At 39.5% G+C, this 15,577-nt stretch overlaps 1 pseudogene; it reads right to left on the bottom strand.

Annotated features, from left to right (window-relative positions):
- Window positions 1-8,068: 8,068 nt before the first annotated feature.
- On the bottom strand, window positions 8,069-10,347 carry LOC140516990 (creatine kinase U-type, mitochondrial pseudogene; annotated as a pseudogene).
- Between the last annotated feature and the right edge of the window lie 5,230 nt (window positions 10,348-15,577).

Raw genomic sequence — 15,577 nt, forward strand, 5'->3', positions numbered from 1 at the left:
ACATCCTTGTTTCACCCCTGATATTATTGTGAATGCATTTAATTTATCACCTTTGCATATAATGCTTGCAGAAGGTTTTAGGTAAATACTGCTTATTATTTTATGGATAGTTCCTTTTATTCCCATGTTCTCCAGCGTTTTTAACAGGAATGGGTGTTGTATTTTGTTAGAAGCTTTTTCTGCATCTATTGAGATAATCATGTGGTTCTTGTTAGTTTTGTTGATGTGATCGATATTGCTAGTAGTTTTCTTAATATTGAACCGGACCTGCACTTCTGGTATGAATCCTATCTGATCATAATGTATCATTCTCATGATAAGATACTGTATTCGTTTTGTTAAAATCTCTTTTTAAATTTTTACATCTATATTCACTAGAGAAATTTGTCTTTAATTTTCTTTCTCTGTTTTGTCTCTTCCTGATTTAGGTATCACAACAATATTTTTGTTATAAAAAGAATTTGAGAGGACTGTTTCTTCCCTAATTTTAAAAAATAATATATATAATATTGGAATTAACTGTTCTTTAAATGTTTGATAGAATTCGATGGTCAATCCATCTGGCCCTGGAGATTTTTTCCTAGGGAGTTAATTAATGGCTTGTTCCATTTCTTTTTCTGAAATGAGGTTGTTTAGGTGTTCAACTTCCTCTTCTGTTAATCTGGGAAATTATTTTTTTCGTTAAATACGCATCCATCTCGGGAACAAAGTTGGACAAAGTAATTGCTAATTTTTGATTTAATTTCCCCCTCATTGGAGGTGAGTTCACCCCTTTTATTTTTGATATTAGTGATTTGATGTTTTTCTTTCTGTTTTTTAAATCAAATTGACCAAAGATTTATCAATTTTTTTAATTTCACCTTTAACATTCATTTTCACAGAATTTTTGGGCTCCAAATTTTCTCCCCCCTTGTCCCCTCCCTCCACCCCAAAACACCGAGCATTCTAATTGCCCCCATCTCCACTCCGCTCTCTTCTCCATCATTCCTCTCTTCCCTTCTCTACATCCTCTCCTCTGTCCTGTTGGGCCAAATAACTTTCTATACCCCTTTACCTGTATTTCTTATTTTCTACCGGCAAGAACAGTACTTGAGAGTTATTCCTAAAACTTTGAGTTGCAACTTCTCTTCCTCCCTCCCTCCCCACCCCCTCCCTTTGGAAGGCAAGCAATTCAATATAGGCCAAATCTGTATAGTTTTGCAAATGACTTCCATAATAGTCGTGTTATATAAGACTAACTATATTTCCCTCCATCCTATCCTGCTTCCAATTACTTCTATTCTCTCTTTTGATCCTGTCCCTCCCTGTGAGTGTCGACAGCAAATTGTACCCTCTTCCCCATGCCCTCCCTTCCATCGTCCCCCCCACCCTGTTTATCCGCTTGTTTCCCACCTTCCTGTATTGTAAGATAGGTTTTCATACCAAAATGAGTGTGGATTTTATTCCTTCCTTTGGTGGAATGTGATGAGAGTAAACTTCATGTTTTTCACTCACCTCCCCTCTTTTTCCCCAAACTAAAAAGTCTTTTGCTTGCCTCTTTTATGAGAGATAATTTGCCCCATTCCATTTCTCCCTTTCTCCTCCCATATATTTCTCTCTCACTGCTTGATTTCATTTTTTTTAAGATATGATCCCATGTTATTCAATTCACTCTGCGCACTCTGTCTCTATGAGTGTGTGCGTGTGCATGTGCGTGTGTGTAATCCCACCAAGTACCCAGATACTGAATAGTCTCAAGAGTTACTAATATTATCTTTCCATGTAGGTATGTAAACAGTTCAACTTTTATAAGTCCCTTATGACTTCTCTTTGCTGTTTACCTTTTCATGCTTCTCTTCATTCTTGTGTTTGAAAGTCAAATTTTCTTTTCAGCTCTGGTCTTTTCATCAAGAATGCTTGAAAGTCCTCTATTTCATTGAAAGACCATTTTTTCCCCTGAAGTATTATACTCAGGTTTGCTGGGTAGGTGATTCTTGGTTTTAGTCCTAATTCCTTTGACTTCTGGAATATCCTATTCCATGCCCTTTGATCCCTTAATGTAGAAGCTGCTAGATCTTGTGTTATCCTGATTGTATTTCCACAGTACTTGAATTGTTTCTTTCTAGCTGCTTGCAATATTTTCTCCTTGACCTGGGAATTCTGGAATTTGGCCACAATATTCCTAGGAGTTTTTCTTTTTGCATCTTTTTCAGGTGGTGATAGGTGGATTCTTTCAATAATTATTTTGCCTTCTGCTTCTAGAATATCAGGGCAGTTTTCCTTGATAATTTCATGAAAGATGATGTCTAGACTCTTTTTTTGATCATGGCTTTCAGGTAGGCCCATAATTTTTAAATTGTCCCTCCTGGATCTATTTTCCAGGTCAGTTGTTTTTACAGTGAGATATTTCACATTATCTTCCATTTTTTCATTCTTTTGGTTTTGTTTTGTGATTTCTTGGTTTCTCATAAAGTCATTAGCCTCCATCTGTTCCATTCTAATTTTGAAATAACTATTTTCTTCAGTGAGATTTTGGATCTCCTTTTTCATTTGGCTAATTCTACTTTTGAAAGCATTCTTCTCCTCATTGGCTTCTTGAATCTCCTTTGCCAATTGAGTTAGCCTATTCTTCAGGGTGTTATTTTCTTCTGCATTTTTTTGGGTCTCCTTTAGCAGGGTGTTGATTTGTTGTTCATACTTAGCTTGCAAGTCTTGTATTGCTCTTCCCAGTTTTTCCTCCACCTCTCTAACACGATTTTGAAAATTGTTTGGGATCTTTACGACCTTTTCCCAGAACTGATCCCATTGAGTGGGCTGGGATGTAGAAGCACTGACTTCCGTGTCTTCCCCTGATAGTGAGCACCACTCTTCCTCATCAGAAGGGAGGGGAGAGAAACCTGCTCACCAAGAAAGTAACCCTCTATAGTCTTGGTTTTTTTCCCTTTTCTGGGCATTTTCCCAGCCAGTGACTTGAGCTCTGAATATTCTCCTCACACCCACCTGGCCTCCGGATTCTCCCAGCCAGTGCTTGGTGTCTGAGACTCAAATGCTGCTTCCCAGCCCCAGGGCTTTCGGTGGGGGCAGGGCCGCCTCATGGGCTGAGTTCCCTCGGGGTTTATGCGGAGACCTTCAACAATGGATCCAGGCTCCTGCCTGCTTGGGGAGCCCCGGTCTGCTCCCGCCTCCGCTGTTGCCTCCCAAGGGGGCCTGAGTATGGGGGCACCCTACTCCCTTCTCGACCCACCAAAGAGACCTTCTCACCGACCCCTGTCACCTGTGGGTGGAGGGACCCGCACGGCCGCTGGAGATCCCATCCCTGAAGTTCGCTCGGATCTGTTCCTCTCGGTGCTGGAGCCGGTGCAGGGCTGGGCTGGGCTTCTCGTCCGCAGTGCAACGGACCTTTTGCGAGAGGTTTGCAGGTCCCTCTGGAACAGAAATCTTATCCGCTCCACTATTTTGTGGCTTCTCCTGCTCCCGAATTTATTGGAGGCTCGTTACTACAGATATTTCATCGGCTGTGGGTTCGGAGCTGGCGTATTTGTGTGTTTCTACTCTGCTATCTTGGCTCCACCCCCCGATTTATCAATTTTATTAGCTTTTTTCATAAAAGCAACTATTGGTTTTATTAATTAATTCTATAGTTTTCTTCATTTCAATTTGACTCATGTCTCCTTTGGTTTTCAGTATTCCTAATTTGATATTTATTTCTGGATTTCAATTTTTTCTTTTTGTGGCTTTTTCAGCAGCTTGGCCAAATCATTGATCTCCTCTTTCTCTATTTTATTTGTGTCGGCACTCAAAGATATAAATCTTTCCCTAAGAACTGCTTTTGCAGTATCTCATAAGATTTGGTAGATTGACTGATTATTGTCATTCTCTTAAATGAAGTCGTCGATTGTTTCTATGATTTGTTCTTTAACTTACTCCTTCCTTAGGATTTGATTATTAAGTTTCCAATTGTTTTTTGGTTTATCATCCCATGGTCTTTTTTTACACATAATTTTTATTGCATTATGATCTGAGAAGTATGCACTGACTATCCCTGCCTTTCTGCACGGAATTGTGAGATTTTTATGTCCTAGTACATGGTCAATTTTTGTATATGGAGCATGTACTGCTGAGGAAAAGGTATATTCCTACCTATTCCCATTACAGTTTCTCCAGAGATCTATCAAATGTACGTTATCCAGAGTTTTATTTACCTCCTTAACCTCTTTCTTATTGATTTTGAGGTCAGATTTATCAAGTTCAGAGAGGGGGCGGTTGAGGTCCCCCGCTAGTATACTTTTGCTGTCTATTTCTTCCTGCAAGTCCCTCAACCCCTCCTCTAAGAATTTGGATGCTATACTATTTGGAGCATACATGTTTAGTAATGATTTTGCTTCATTGTCTATCGTGCCTTTTAGCAGAATATATTTTCCTTCCTTATGTCTTGATTGGATCTTTTTCTGCTTTTGCTTTGTCTGAGATTAGGATTCCTACTCCTGCTTTTCTTACATCAGCTGAAGCACCATATGTTCTTCTCCAACCTTTTACCTTCACCCTGTGTGTATTCCCCCGTTTCAAATGTGTTTTTTGTAAACAACATATTGTTGGGTTATACCTTTTGATCCATTCTCCTCTCTGTCTCCGTCTTATGGAGTAGTTCATTCCATTCATATTCACAGATACGATTACAATCTGTGTATTTCCCTCCATTCTCTTTCCCACCATTTGTGCTTTTCGTTTTCCCATCTCCTTTCCCCCCTCAATAGTTTTCACTTTTCACCAGCACCTCCTGCAGCCTTCTCTTCCTTAATTTAGCCTCCTCCCCTTTACTCCCCTTTATTTTTGCTGCTTCTTCCCTCCCTTTTAGTTTCCCTTCTTCTATCTATCCCCTTCCCCTCCTACTGCCTATAGAGGTAGTAAGAATTATATACTTAATTAAGTTTATCATTCCTTCTTTGAATCAAATCACATGAGAGTACCTCTCAAACAATACTCCTCTCCCTCCTCTCTTTCCCTCTACTATAATTTTGTATTTCTTCCTGTGATATAATTTATCATTTTCTGCTTCCTCCTTTCATACCTCCTGTTACAATCCTTATGCATGCTTAAATCATATTTTTATCATCACTTCACTTACTTTATACCCATTCCCTCTATGTACATTCCTTTTATATTTCATAATAGGTATACGATTCTCAAGATTGACAGGTATCATCTTCCCTTATAGAGAGGTAAACAGTTTGCCCAAATTGAGTAACAAGTTTTTGTTTTTTCCCCCTGCTTACCTTTTTGTGACTCCTGGGACTTGCATTTGGAGATCAAATTTTCTATTAAGTTCTAGAGCTTTTGTCAGGAATGTCTGGAAATCCCTTACTCCTCTCATTGACCATCTCCTTGTCTGACATGTTATGCTGTATTTTGCTGGTTAGTTGAGCCTTGGTTGTAGTCCCAGTTCCTTTGACTTATAGAAAATCATATTCCTATTCCTTAAATCTTTTAATGTAGAAGCTGCGAGGTCCTGTGTGATCCTGACTGTAGCTTCTTGATATTTGAGTGGTTTCTGTTTGGCTGCCTGTGATATTTTCTCCTTCACTTCATAGTGTTGGAATATGTTGGGCTTTTGAGTTTGGTATCCCTTTCAGAAGGTGAATGGTGGAATCTTTCGATGACTGTTTTACATTCTGGATATAGCACTTGTGGGCAGTTTTCCTTGATGATTGTCTGGAAGATATTGTCCAGAATCTTTTTTTTTTTCATCGTGGCTTTCTGGCAGGCCAATTATTCTTAAATTTTCTCTCCTGGATCTATTTTCCAGGTCAGTTGTTGTTCCAATTAGATATTTTACATTTTCTTCTATCTTTTCAATCTTTACATTTTGTTTGACTGATTCTTGCTGTCTCATAGAGTCATTAGTTTCTACCTGCCCATTTCTTATCTTTATCATATTGGTTTCTTCCGTTAACTTTTGCATCTCCTTTTCCATCTGTCCAATTATTCCTTTTAAGGAATTATTTTCTCCAGTTAGTTCTTGGACTTCCTTGTCCATTTGTTCAATTTTCCTTTTTACAGAGATGTTCTCATCAGTGAATTCTGTTTCATACTTTTAAAATCATTGGCCAGTTTTTCTGCTATTTCCTTCGTCAACTGTTCCAGGAGAACTATCTGTGCATGTGAGGAGTTCGTGGTCCTTTCTGAAGTTTCAGATGGGAGTACAGTCTCACTACTGGACTCTTTGGTTTTCTTTGGTCCTTGTCCCCATAGAAGCAGTCTTTTGGGTTTTTTTGCCCTTGTTTTGCTTTTTCCTGTTCGTGATAGCGATTGTGTTTTGTGGCTTCTGGTTCTTTCAGTTAGAAGCCATAGGACTTGGTGTTGAGCTGACCTGGTGTGAAAAAGTTAAGGGCAGATGCCTTTTTATCTTTTTGGTTTTTGTTTCCCTGAATCATTCCTGGGGCTAGCTTGTGAAGCATGGGGGAGAGGTGATCTGGTCCTGGAAGATCTCCTCAACTCAGCTGAGGCAAAGGCAATCTCAGGGCTTGGTGATCCTGGCTGCCCTATTGTCTTCTCGTTTCCACTGGAACACTGAGGCACACCTATAACCTAGTCGGAGTTTCCACTCCTCCTGAGGCTCCTCTCCTAGTGCTGAGGTATACCTTGGTCCTAGCGTGATTTTCCACTGACATGTGACCCCTCTCCTTCAGGTTTGCCTCTGCCACCGTAGGAGGGATCTCCTTTAGCTATTTTCCTAGCCTCAGGTTTTATGAGACTATTTGCCCCTCTGCTTTTCCCACTGATCCAGGATTTTTCTAGGGAAGTATTTTATGGTTCTTTGAGGTCATGAAGGGGGAAGAGAGAGCATTTACTGATCTCTCTGCCATCCTGGCTCCTGGGAGTTCAGGTAGGTGACTTACAGATGTTTAGTCTGGAGGCTAAAAGTCTGAGGAGCTGCTGTGGCTCAAAGGCTTTCACTCACTCGGCTCTGTTGGTCTCTCACCCTGGTCTATTGCTCCAATGTTCTGCTGGCTGCTGCCTCAGGTCTCCCAAAGGATGTTCTTAACCTTGATTGTGCCATCAAATATGAGTGTTACATTTTAATGATTAAGAATAGTGACAATCCTTTCATGATGTAACATCTTCACATCTTGTCTTCCCTTTTCCTTTATTTATCCTCAAGTAATCAATCAGGCATTTATTAACCTCCTAATATGTGTCAGGCACTGGGTTCACATATAATCATGGTTGAAAGAAAAAGTAAAAAATTTCTAGCCTCAAGAAATTTTTATTCTATTGGTGGAAGGTGAGAGAATCATATATAAATGTGTCGAAACAGTCACATACGCCAAAGAAAAATCAGATAAATATGTGGTAGGTTGGTTAGGGACTAACCTTGAGGAAATAGATTAAGGTATCATGTAGAAGGTGGTACTTGTCATTTTCCTTTTCCGACCTGTTAATTAATGTAATGGGACTGGGATGGTAGCTCAGAGTAATTTTAATTTGCATTTCTCCAATTAAAGTTGATTTAGACCATTTTTTCATGTGACTATAGATAATTTTAATCACTTTATCTGAAAACTGACTGTTCATATCTTTTGATCCTTTATATTTTGCAGAATGGCTTATTTCTATAAATTTGACTCAGTTCTCTATGTATTTGAGAAATGATGTCTTCATTAGAAAAAAAATTACATTTTTTCACAGTACTGATTGCAATGTTTTTTCCCTCCATCCTCTTTTTTATCTGTTAATCTTGCCTCTCCTTTTACCTTGTCCATTCTGAAGTGTTTTGCTTCTGAATTTTAACCCCCAATCCATGTTCACCTCTATCAGTCCCTTTCCACTATTTTAATCCCTTTACCTTTCTACTTTCCTTATAAGTTGGATTTCTATATCCAACTGAGTGTGTATATTACTCCCCCTTTGAACCAATTCTGATGAGAGAAATGTTCAAGTGCTTCCCCTTACCTCCTCTACCTTCTGTACAAAAAAAAAAAAATTTCATGCTTTTTTTTTTAACAAGAGGGTTTTTATTGGGTCACGGGTCAGATTCACAGTTGGTAGGAGATGGTATTAGATGAGTAATTATCTGAGAGCTTCGGAGAATCTAAGGGTCATTGGAAAGCTGAGTCTTGGTGTTGACAATGGGTACAGGCATACGAACATCCTGTATTGTCTCTAGTGGCCACACGCAGTCATTTAGATAGTTGACACCATCAGTATCAAACTGTACCAGCTACACCTCTGATTTGCCTAGCTGACCTAAGGTGGAAATGTCAAAAGTGCTACTTGTAGCTGCTGTGTCCACCTCACCACTTCCATGTTTTTGTAGCCTTAGGTTCTCTAAGATCTTATTGACTGTCTTTGCTTAACAACGGCAGTTTGATATGTACTCCTGTTCGAAATTCAGTTCCCAAATCAGAAGCGCAAGTCAGGATGTAACCCAAACGCTCATTCCACAGGAACTCCCAGTCATGTTCTTGGGTTACATGTTCCACCTCCTTGAGCCCCTGGCAGAATCTCTCAAACACTGTTTTCATGTTGCCACCCTTCTCCATTGAGATGACCCATGTATGATTTGTCTCATTCACCCAGATCAAGAAGATTTTTTCATTGTTGTGCGAGATTCCTCGAGCATCTGGACAGTCCCGGGCCATTCCTGTTGCTGTCAGCAAAGGAGATACAGGGATGTCAAATAGGAAGTGTTCCTCAATAAGTTGCTGTTGCTCAGCCTCAGTCATCTCACTGAGTCGTTAATATTGTCCAGCCAGGGCACTCTGCAGGCCACTCTGTGCATCCACTACAACTCGTTCCACCTCCTGTCACTCAACCCTTGTACAGGCAGGAAGTAGACTGAGTCCCCTGATGCTTCGGCCAGTCTGGACTCCTGAGGATAATACATACCTCTCCTCAAAGTGACAAGCTCGGATCTTACTGACATCCAAATCTGTGGTATGCTTCATTGTTTGAGGATCATAGCCATTATGTCTTTCTTGGATCACTGGGTCAAAAAGCTCAACAAATATCTCGTAGGTGTCTTCATCTCCAGCTAGCATGCCAACAGTCTTGATGAGAGTGTGACGCGGGTTGTGCGCACCAGTCTGGATACGCGGGTCTATTGTCCATCCTGGGGGCGTGTTCTTGTCACAGAGTCAGGCATAAACAACTGGAGTTAGGTGACTAGCCATGGAGTTGTTATGTTTTCGAAGGTCAGGGTACTATGCACGGGGTGGATATAGACTTCTTTGCTTGCCAGAGGCTCGTAATAGGTCGGGACGGAGCAGATACCCAGCAGCTAGAGACCCTGTGCAGGCCACAGTAAGAAGCCTGAGTCCTGGGCGGGCAGAGAATAATCTGGAGAAGGAACTAGCTATAGTGTGGTGCCCAGGTACTCGATCTGGGAGTTAGAGCTGGAGCTGGGGCCCAAAGTGAACCAGAGGCTGAAAACTAGATCTGTAGCTGAAAGGGGGCCAGGGATGGGCGAGAAACGATGTTGGAGCAGAAGGCTTTTCTCCAGTCTTGTATTTGAAAGTCAAATTTTGCATTCAGCTATCATCTTCTCATCAAGAATCCTTTCAAGACAATTATTGCGTTACTCATACTGTGACTCCATCATATTTGACCTATTTCTTTCGGACTACCTGTAGTATACTCTCCTTGATCTAAGAGTGCTGGGATTTGGCCATAATATTCCCCAAAGTTTTCATTTTGGAGTCTTTTCCCAGAGGTAATCTGTGGATTCTTTCACTTTCTGTTTTACCCTGTGGTTCTAGGATAAAAGGCTAGGTATTTTCGTATAATTTCTTAAAATATGATGTACAGAATCTTTTCGTTTTTCATCCTGGCTTTCAGGTAGGCCAATGATTCTTAGGTTATCATTTCTGAGTTTATTTCCAGGTGTAACAGTAACTTAAAGATAAAGATCTTTCTCATTAATTAATAGGCTCATTTGATCTGTTTAAATCACCTGGAAGCCTAGGTCACATGTGGTGGGAGGAGCTTGCTCAAGAGTCAGAACACGAAGACTGGAACAGAATCGGGAGGAAGTGAGTGGGATCAGGTCAGAGGGGATAGAACACAGGCGAACTGACACAGGTCCAACTGACACATTGTGACAATTGAGAATGAGAAGCCCCTGGCTGGGGGAGGGGAGCTTTCAGAATGGCGCTGCCCCCTGCTGTGATCACGTTTATTAACTTCTTGGTCACCATGATGGATTTTGCTTTCTGATTCTGGGATTTGGCTTTCTGGTGTTTAAATAAATGTTTTTCTTATGCTTTCTATATGGAGTGTCTTTCATACTTGGAGACTGAGAACTACGCTGGCACATTCATAGTCACCAGTAGTGGTGTGAATATTGCCTTGGCGATACACCAGGTCACTCATTTTTTGCAATGAAATTTCACATTTTCTTCTATTTTTTTTCATTTTTGAGTTTTCTTTGTTTATTGATGTTTTGTAGAGTTATTAACTTCATTTCCTGAATTCAAGTTTTCAGTGAACTTTTGCACTCTCTTTTCATTTGGCCAATTCTACTTTTTAAGGAATTGTTTTTGTACATTTTTTTAAAATTTTTGTACTTTCTTTTCTAAACTGTTTTTTTCATCATTCTCTCTCATCCCTCTTAATTCTTTTCTTATTTTTCTTCTTTTATCTTATTTGATTATTTTCAATCCTGTTTGAGATCTTCTAAGAATTCTTTTTGTACCTGAAGCCAACTCAAAATTTTCTTTCAGGTTTCACATGTAGGCATTTAGACATTGTTGTCTTGTTCTTACTTTGTGCTTTGATCTTCCCTGTCACGATAGTATTTTCAATGTCAGATTTTAAAAATGATTTTCCAGCCTATTTTGTGAGCTTCATATTTCGGGTCTGCTCCTCATGCAGAAAGGGCGCTATTCTGAGCTTCTTACACAAGGGATGTGGGACCTTGCTATTGTACTGTTGTGATGGGAGCTCAAGACATCATATATGCCCTGCTCTGCTGTAATCCTTCTCTCTGGATTGCACCTAAACCATGGGGCCTAGCCACTGGTTTGCTGCACCAGGGCGTCAGGATGCCTGTCAGTGGCCTATTGTGCTGGAATTTGGGGGCCTTACCACTGACCTTCTCTTTGAATCAGGACCTCTTTCACTGGATTGTCTGATATTGGTCTGCTGTTGATCTGCCCAGACGACACCTGCACTAGGTTGTGCTTCCCTTCTTACCCAAGTGAGACAGACCTTTCCTGTTGACCTTCTAAGTTGCCTTGGGTTCAAAACTTATTTTTACCCAGTCCTTTCGTTGGTCTCCTCATTTAAGAATTCATTTAAAGTTTTTATTTACAGCTATTCGTACTTGAATTTGGGGGGTTTAGGTATACTACTGGCTTAGTTTGTTAAAGCTTTTTATTTAAAGAAATCTGAAAGCTTCATTCAAATCTCCCATATTGTAGAGCGGTCTCCAAAGTTCTTTACATAGAGGTCAATTAGTACATATATTGGCTATTTCTTTACCCAGTATCTGATTTCCTTGAAAGCACTGCAATGATTGAGTTTTGATTTTGGCCAGGCCTTTGATTTTTTTTTAATTACTCTTCCCTCCTACTCTTCATACACTGAAGTTTTTGTAAATGTAAATGACACCAGGCAGTTTCCTAAGAACCATCCTAAATGTGCATGTACACATCAAGCTTTCTCAGAAATTACTTTAAAATGTTTTCATCACAATGATTTTCACAACAGCAGAAATAATTTCCGCATAAATTTTCTCAGTATTAGCCAACTCTTAAAATCCAGTCAAACTTTCCTACTCTTTTAATAGCGGATCATTTAGTATACCTTGAAGAAACTTCATATTCCTTGGCTGTCTACTTCCTTACTCTAGCAAGAAAAATGGAAGAATTAACCTGCTTTCATGGATTACCAAGTCCTTTGGTTGGAGAAGCCTGGGCCACAAACCCAGTTACCTTCCTACCTCAGTACAGAGAACAAATATAGGTTCTAGAGAAAGAATAAATCCTTGATGTTAGTTGGTCCAACTTTTTTCTTCCTAAAATGAGGAAAATGAGCCCAAGGGAGTAAAAGTGCCCCCCTCAATATTAAACAAGCAATAAATATTAGAATAAAAATTTGTACTCTGCTCGTCTGACGCCGAAGTACATGGGCTTTTCAGCTTGCCACCATTCAATATATGGACAGCTATTACTTGCAGAGGAAGAGAAAGATTCTGTTTTTTCCTTTGTGTAATGATCAATTTTTTTGGAATGTAGAAAGCCATTCGTTCTCATTGTGTGAGACTCATTAAACATAAGTGAGTAGGAAGGGTCATGGATAGGAGGAGAATTTAATTTAATTTTCCTTTTCCTAGAATTTCCTTAAGAATTCAAATCAATTTCACTAGCAGGTATGTAGAAGACTTTCCCCTCTGTTTATCAAAATCAGGGCAGCATTTTCTCTTCCCCAACTTAGCGTACCCCACCCATGTTTCTTGTTTTTTCTTTCAAATGTCACTCACAGTTGATCATCAATCACATCAGTCAGTTCAGACATATTCTCCTGTTCTTATGAATACAATTGCTTTTGTCCAAATCATATGAATTCATCAATGTTAGCTATGTTCTCTTTTACTATGTATTATTTCTTACATTGTGAATATACTTTCTCTGGGTAAATTTCCTCCCTGTCATTTTTAATGCAAAGATCATTCTATTTGAAAGCAAAACTATAAGGAAAACAATACTAGACTAGCTAGGTCTTCTCATGATATCAGTAGTCACTGTCTCACCCAGCACAAGTATTGAGGTTATTATTTCTTTTATACTTCATTTTCTCATGACAGCTCTTATTTCAACCTAAGATCACACTAATTTCTAAGATGGTCCTAAAGATCCAAGCATGATTTTCAATATAAAGTACAATTCCTAAGTCTAGAGATTTCTTTTTCAAATTGCTGAAGCATTTTGCTAACGGGGAACAGCTCAGGACTTTTAAGCGGACATTTGTAGGGCCATTGGGAATTTTGCCTTGAGGTTTTCATTGTTATTTTTTGGAACAAGTCTATAGAAATGTATATGCATGGACAATACACTTCATTTGCAAAGGTGAGAGACACAGTATGTAATTTCTTTTTTTGTTGTTATTTTTAAATTAATTTATTTAAGTTTTCAACATTCATTTCCATAAAATTTTGAGTTCCAAATTTTCTCTCCACTTCTCCCCTTCCCCACCCCAAAATGCTGAGCATTCTAATTACTCCTATCACCAATCTGCCCTTCCTTCTATCTTTCCTCCCTTCCTTTATCCTCATCTTCTTGTTTGTCCTGTAGGGCAAGATAAATGTCTATATCCCATTAAATGTCTTTCCTGTTTCCTAGTTGTATGCAAGAACAATACTCAACAATTTTTCCTAAAACTTTGAGTTCCAACTTCTCTTCCTCCCACCCTCCCCACCCATCCCATTCGGGAAGGCAAGCAATTCAATATATACCATATCTGTGTAATTTTGCAAATGACTTCCATAATAGTCATGTTGTGTAAGACTGACTATATTTCCCCCTATCCTATCCTGCTACACATTTATTCTGTTCTCTCCTTTGACCTTGTCCTTCTCCAAGAGTGTTGCCTTCTAATTGCTCCCTTCTCCCATTGCCCTCCTTTCCATCATGCTCCTGACCCTGCTTATCCCCTCCTAGCCCACTTTCCTGTGTTGTCAGATAGGTTTTCATACCAAAATGCGTGTGCATTTTATTCCTTCCTTTAGTCGAATGTGATGAGAATAAGCTTCATGTTTTTTTCTCACCTCCCCCTTTTTCCCTCCACTGAAAAGTCTTTTACCTGCCTCTTTTATGAGAGATAATTTGCCCCATACCATTTCTCCTTTTCTGCTCCCAATATATTTCTCTCTCACTCATAAATTTAATTTTTAAGATATGATCCCATCCTATTCAACTTACCCTCTGCTCTCTGTCTCTCTCTCTCTCTCTCTGTGTGTGTGTGTGTGTGTGTGTGTGTAATCACACCAACTGCTCAAATACTGAAAAAAGTTTCAAGAGTTACAAATATTGCCTTTTCACGTAGGAGTGGAAATAGTTGAAATTTAGTAAGTCTGTTATGATTACTCTTTTCTGTTTACCTTTTCATTCTTCCCTTGATCCCTGTGTTTGAAAGTCAAATTTTCTGTTCAGCTCTGGTCTTTTCAAGAATAATTGAAACTTCTCTATTTCTTTGAAAGCCCATTTTTCTACTGAAGAATTATGTTCAGTTGTGCTAGGTAAGTGATTCATCGTTTTAGCCCTAATTTCTTTGACGTCTGGAATATCATATTCCATGCCCTTTGATCCCTTAATGTAGAAGCTGCTGGATCGTGTGCTATCCTCCTTGTATTTCCACAATACTTGAATTGTTTCTTTCTAGCTACTTGCAATATTTTCTCCTTGACCTGGGAATTTTGGAATTTCACCACCATGCCCCTAGGAGGTTATTTTTTTGGATCTCTTTCAGGAGGTGATTGGTGGATTCTTTCAAGATTTATTTGACCTCCTAGTTCTAGAATACGAGGGCAGTTTTCCTTGATAATTTCATGAAAGATGATGTCTAGGCTCTTTCCTTGATCGTGGCTTTCAGGTAGTCCCATAATTTTTAAATTGTCTCTCCTGGATCTATTTTCCAGGTCAGTTGTTTTTCCAATGAGATGTTTCACATTTTCTTCCATTTTTCCATTATATTGGATTTGTTTTGTGATTTCTTGGTTTCTTAAAAAGTCATTACCCTCCATCTTTTCCATTCTAATTTTTAAACAATTGTTTTCTTCAGTGAGTTTTTGAACCTCCTTTTCCATTTGGCTAGTTCTCTTTTGAAAGCATTCTTCTCCTCATTGGCTTTTTGAACCTCTTTTGCTAATGGAGTTAGTCTATGTTGAAAGGTGTTATTCTCTTCAGCATTTTTTGGGTCTCCTTTAGCAAGGTGTTGACCTGCTTTTCATGATTTTCTTGCATCTTCTCTCATTTGTCTTCCCAATTTTTCCTGCACCCCTCTTACTTGATTTTTCAAAATCCTTTTTGAGCTCTTCCATGGCCTGAGACCACTGGATATTTATTTTAGATGTCTGGGATACATAAGTCTTGACTTTTATATCTTTCCCTGATAGCAAGCATTGTTCTTCCTCATCTGAAAGGATGGGAGGAGATACCTGTTCACCAAGAAAGTAACCATCTGTAGTCTTATTTTTTTTCCTTTTTTGGGCATTTTCCCAACCAGTTACTTGACTTTTGGGTCCTTTGTCAAGTGTTGGGTATACTCTGGGAATCTGTAAGATCTCAGTTCCTCCAAGGTGGCACAATCAAGTGTGTACCCTGGTCTGGGTGCAGGAAAAGATTTTTTTGTGCCCAGAATCTCCACAGTCACCTGGCCTCCAGTTTCACCACTCCAGCACTGGGGGCTGAGATCCAGATAAGCTGCACGAGCAAGGCTGCCATTCAGTGTGAGATAAAAATCAGCTCCCTCAGGGTCTCTACACAGAGCTGAGGTAAGAATCAACTACTCAGTGCCCCCAAGGTTTTTTTTGTTCCTACAGTGGATGTGGGCTGTTATAGGGGCTGCTGTGGGAAGTGCTGCCACCTGCCCAATGTAGTCTCTG

This window comes from Notamacropus eugenii (genome assembly GCF_028372415.1).
Source record: "Notamacropus eugenii isolate mMacEug1 chromosome Y unlocalized genomic scaffold, mMacEug1.pri_v2 SUPER_Y_unloc_2, whole genome shotgun sequence".
In the NCBI taxonomy this organism is placed as follows: domain Eukaryota; kingdom Metazoa; phylum Chordata; class Mammalia; order Diprotodontia; family Macropodidae; genus Notamacropus; species Notamacropus eugenii.